We start from the raw sequence: 5,722 nt of genomic DNA on the forward strand, positions 1-5,722 counted from the left end.
GAAGGAGCTGGGGGAGGGGGGTTTGTGCTCTCTTCCGGGACTATCGCCCCTGGATAGCACACACTCACCCGTCCAGATGGAACTCTTCAGCACCTAAACAGGGCCGCCTGGTAGCCCAGTGATCCAGGGACAGAAGGAAGGATGGGGCAGGCAGTGCAGGATCCAGGAGAGCACAGGAGCCCCTGGAGCCCAGGCTGAGGGTGGCGGGCTCTCTTACTGGGGACCTTGAGGCTCACTGCTCTGGGTCAAGAATTTTTCTCTTATATTAGAAGTGGGGTGACTGAAGTTAACTTTGACACATATATATATATGATTTAAAATAGTTAAAAGCTAGGATTTTTAACGTTTTTTTGTAATCAAAAAGGAAATCATTCTTGTTTGAAGTTATAGGCATAGCACTCTATGAGAACCATGCAATCACTAAACAAGACAAACATGTGTTAAAACTGTGTACGAAGCCCCAGAAATGAAATTATAAGTGCATTTTTAAAGTAGGAAAGAGACCGAGAGCATTGAAATTTCTACAAGAAATAATCAGATTTAAGAAACAAAAGAGAGTTACCTCTACATTTGGGAGTCCTCTTCGTCCAGACCTTGGATATTAAGATCAACTACTTAATTAATGCTCTATTCACATATCTGCATAATCCTCATACCCCATTAAGTCATAAACTCTTCTCGTCCCTACGGATATCCTCCAATCCATTTTGTCTATTGACTACCATCCTCCGTGAAACCAGCAACCCGCCCACCTTATGCATCCCTCCTCGCTCCGGGCCTCTCTATCTCTGTTAAAAATTTTTCATCCAAGTATTGACTTTTTGGTGAAAAAATATGATCAAAAGGACAGACATTTACAAATCCTAGAAGAGCTTCTGGACTATTTTATTCCTGACACTGACATTTCTGGATTTTTCCATAGTCTCATAGATCCAATCAAAGCCTTTGATTTTCTCAGCAGGCACAACACTTGATGAGTCAAATCAAATGCTAGACACTGAGAAGATACAGGCCGTCAGACTGTTTATTTCACTCTGCTAAATCAATGATGACTCAGAACAGAAAGTCACTGGTGAGTGCCAACGCAGTCAGACATCCATTATTCGCAATCTGGCAATGCATTTTTTACTGAGAACAGATGATAACAGCAGACTACAGATATTGTTATTTGACAAGTTCATTAATAGCACTGTTAATCAGTTAGTTTCCTCATCTCTAAATTGAGGAGATGCTGAGGTAGATCTCATATGTTGAGGGATTTACCAAAGCAGTTCATGTGACATGCCAGATACTGCCCCTGGGACACTGTGGGGGCCAAGAGGTGACAATATTGCTATTGTATTCACCTCTATACATACATTCCTTGTCCATACCAAACGTTCCTCCAAAGTCTCAGCCAAATTGCATTTCAATATTGTTTCTTGGAGATCCCTAAACTGAAGTCCAAGGCATCCTGTGTATGGCACTGTAAGGCAGCTGTAGGCAGCTGTAGAGAAGTCTCTTCTTGTTGTACCAGCAGGAGGATGAAGCAGAGACTGAAAGAATTTCCCGTTTCATTTGTTATGATTCCTAGTCTTTACCACGTTAGCTGATAAAATCCAAAAGGTTAGGCGTTTTCTCTGTTGTTGAGTGCACACTATCTCTAACAATGCCAGATACACTAAATATCTAGTAATTCTTTATTCGCAGAAAGGATGATGTAAAATGGGACGAAAACCAGAGAAGCCATATCTGCAGAAACTTGTGGTAAACAGAGAGAACTTGAAGCTATTTTAATTGTGAAAAGCAACTGCAAGTGGCCAATAGATTGAGTAGAGCCAGCCAATATGAAGTCATTTAATGACAGGTGATTGGAAAACCAAAAGGAAAATTATCCATATTGACTAGAAAGTGAAAGAACATGGCATAAGAATAAACTTTATTTATAATTTTTGTATGAATTTTATTGAGGTACAAAACTGTTGATACCATATGAGATTCCAGCACCTATTGTTTTACAGTTCATGTAACAAGAATCTTGAGAACTTACCTCTATATGCAAGCATTTAGCAAATACCCCTTGGCTACCCTTTGGAGTCAAATGAGTCTCATTTATAAATGAGACTTTTCATTTCAGCTTTTCAGAGACTCAGACTTCTAAATCTTCAGCGTTCACCAGGTACTGAGTACAATGAGCAGCAGAGAGACCCCGTAAGCCAAGGTGCAAGCCTTTCTGGTTTCAAGTTATTTTCCTTCCTTGCATATCTCTTCCCAATTGTTTGTTTCTCCTGGTAGCTGGAATTTCAGAGTTCGAACAATGTGATAAATGACTTCCCACCCTCTTTCCTGGATGCCTTCCAAGCACACGGCTTTAATACAGCTATTTGTACAATCTATGGGACATCTCTTGATTTTTATGGGATACATCAGTGGTACAGAACATTTGATTGTGCAAGGGGAAACATGACCACGCAATTTCTCTAGTTTATCTTCTGTGTAATGTGTCTTTTAAGCCATCTCATAAATAAGCGCAGCCATTTCCCTCAGCTTGTCCTTCCTTCACAGACACACGCTGGGAGCAAAATGTGCACATTTGTTTCCTCAACATTACCCCCCCTCCTTCCCCAGGACTAGATGGGCAATTGCTTCCCCCTTTGAATTCATTTTGTGCTGGCTTCTGTGTTAGTGAATATTTATGAACTGTTTTCACTACTATGTTTTGAATTTCAGGAGTTAAAACCAAGATCCTGAAGGCGGTATGCCCAGCCCTGTCTGCTTAGATTTCATGTTAAATCACCATAGCTCGGATGTTGTCATGCCAATGATGCTGCGAGTCCTGGTGTGGCACTTAGGTACGGTGTTTTATGACACAAGATCTTGCCTGCCTGCTTCATGTAGGAATCATTTTAATTAACCTAGTCTTCTAAGGAGATGAAGATATCCATCATAAACAGCAAAGTCTTAAAACTATCTCCGAATGGACACCATTTAAAATTTAGTATTTCTGTCCTGTGCTTGATTATAAGATGTGGTAGGACATAAAAATCTCATCACAAACAGCATTGGCAGGAAGATTCCAGAAAAATATATGTTTTGTGTGTTGTTTAGAGTTCTCAAATGTATAAGATAGCATTTTTGACAAATAGTAAAATGGAGGTTCCCAGGTATTCATGGAAACCTAGGATACCACACACTTAACGATTTTATCTCAGTTCATATATATTCATTTAGTTGCATGCATAAGCATGCCCACTGTACACATATGAAGATCAGAGGATTACTACAGGGGATGGGTTTTTTGGTTCCACTCTATGGCCCTGGGGATAGAGCATCAGGCCTTGGGGCAGGTGCTTTTGCCCTCTGAGCATCTCATCTACCTCAATTTAGACTTCAAGAACTGCTTGACTATAATTGCGTGGGTTGGAGGTGAGGAAAAGGCTAGAAAAATTTACCCCAGCGTAAAATGATGACTGCTGATCAGAGATTGCTGTTCTTAGAGATGTTTTTATGTTGTTTTCATTTTTTCCGTTTCTCTGAGTCTGGCAGCTGCCGCTGTTCACTGCTGCCAACATTCCAGGGAGGAACAGCAGTTCCCGCGCTGTTAATATGTTCCAAACTGAATCATGGTGCAAAACTATAATAAATATCACAAACACAGATCCATGTGGGTTCAAAATTACAGCAAATAATCTATAATGGAAAGTTCGAAGGTCTCCATATGCATGTGACAACCATGTGTATAATTGCTGCGTTACAGGAAACGACTTTGCTTTTTGTTCCCCTGATACCCTTACAACACTCTCTGGAAGTCTGGTTTCTGCCCTTTGATGCCCATTCAGAACATACTATATCTGGGGATCAGTTTCAAATATGAACACATCCAATCAAAGTGAAATTAGTCTTGCACTCCATTTGAGCTCTCGTCACTTACTAATTCACGCCTAAGGCTATTGTCAGACCCAGAGAAAGCAAGATGTGCGATGAGGCTCGAAATCTGCTGTCATTGTGGACTTTGTTCCTAGTGCTCCCTCTTTTCCCATTCCCTGAACAGTTTCCTCTGCATGGTTCTCCCTAAGTTATGGCCATTGTCTGTCTTTGATATACTTGCTGGAACACATCAGTGGTTCCTTTGGAGGTCTTGAACACTACATCATTTCCTTTGGTCCGACATATGATTTATTTTCTAGGATACAGTGATTCCACCTTCATGAACTCTGTGCTGGCTGAATCACTGAGCTGAGGGTTCCTCATGCCTCAGGTTTCCCTGCTTTGTATCTTTTAGGGGTTTCTGTGGCGCTAACACAAAGCTTACAAATCCCATGCCACACAAAAGAGGAGAAATGTAAGTGTACCTCATGCCCTGCCTTTACATTTCTCTTCTCATTCTGGTTCATTCTGACAGTTTTTGACTTGGGGCTTCTCCAGAGATGGAGATACCTGTTTTTCTGTCCTTCCTCCTCCAAGAAACACATTTCCCTAAAGATCTTTCTTTTTCCCTTGCAAAATTAAACGTTTTCTTTATCTTTGGAAGTGCTGGGAATCGCATCCAGGGCCTTGCACTTGTATACACTAGGCAAATGCTCTAATACTGAGTAACAAGCCTAGCGTTCCCAGTAGCTTTGTATCATTTACCCGCATGTGACTCTAAGCTGTGTGACTTAACTTCCTGGGACTCTTTAATATCTTGAGGTAGGTAAAAAAAAGGACCCATCTTTTTGACTCTATGAGTGAGAGAAAAATAGAAACAGGGTAACACCACAGTAGCGCGTATCACTAATGAGACGCTAGCTTGGAATATCATGTACAGCCCGGGGGGATGGGTATTGATAGAGCCTTGCTAGGCCACCTGTTTGTGAGCACTAGTGGGTTTGCTTTCACATCAGAGCTATACTTTTCACTGCCTGACTTGCGGCATCAAAGAGTTAATCCTTTTTAAACTAGACAAAAAATAGTTCTCTTACAAGTGTGCTGTTTGTGAGAATCCAGAAACGCCACAAATAAAAGTCTTCCAGAACATAAGAGATTCACATTTCTTGGTATCCTTTACTTGCTTCCAATTATTCTTCCTTTGTTTAAGGTATTCCAATCTGAAATATTGATGTCTTGATATGCAATGGATGTTTCTTACTCTGGAAATAATTAATCTTTCAGAATCTATCTTGTACAAGCTTCACAACAACAGCATCAGAGACTCTTCACTCGCATATAGGATGCTCTACCGAGAGTCCTTAGAGAACTGTAAAAAATACATGAATTTGCCAGGAGCAATATTGTTGCTTTTCCTAATTTCTTCTGAATTCTGTAGTGTAATTAATATGAGCTTGGTGTTCTGTCAACTTCAATAATCCTGACGACCTTATTACACTCTCCAGTGGAGAGATAAGCATTAAGTGGGTACCTGAGGGAATGAGATTCCACCGTCATTATTGCCAGCCATGTTTTTAGAAACCATTTCACCCTGTGTGTATATGAGAGATTGTATATTAAACCGGGAATGAATAGAGCTGTTGTGTTTGCCGAATCGTTTTTATAACTGGGGGCAGGGTTTTGGAGGAGAGCTAGTGAAGATTCTAATAAGGAGGAGGAAAATTAAACTGTGTCTGTGTAGGTAAAACCGAGAGTCTGTTTTCATTATTAAAGCTCTTTGTCATTGTAGCCAGCACTGGTTGACTGGGGGAGGACCGCCTGTGCCTGCAGTTTCGAAAAACAACATCCTTTCAATGTCTCTCTCTGTCTTTTGACT

The 5,722-nt window shown here is 40.8% G+C and overlaps 1 pseudogene; it reads right to left on the reverse strand.

Moving 5' to 3' along the window:
• LOC126497474 (40S ribosomal protein S15-like) overlaps positions 1-5,403 on the reverse strand; it is a 62,364-nt pseudogene extending 56,961 nt beyond the window's left edge.
• Positions 5,404-5,722: the final 319 nt, after the last annotated feature.

Source organism: Alexandromys fortis, unplaced genomic scaffold (assembly GCF_014885135.2).
Source record: "Alexandromys fortis isolate MF-2015 unplaced genomic scaffold, M_Fortis_MF-2015_v1.1 scaffold_24, whole genome shotgun sequence".
NCBI lineage: Eukaryota > Metazoa > Chordata > Mammalia > Rodentia > Cricetidae > Alexandromys > Alexandromys fortis.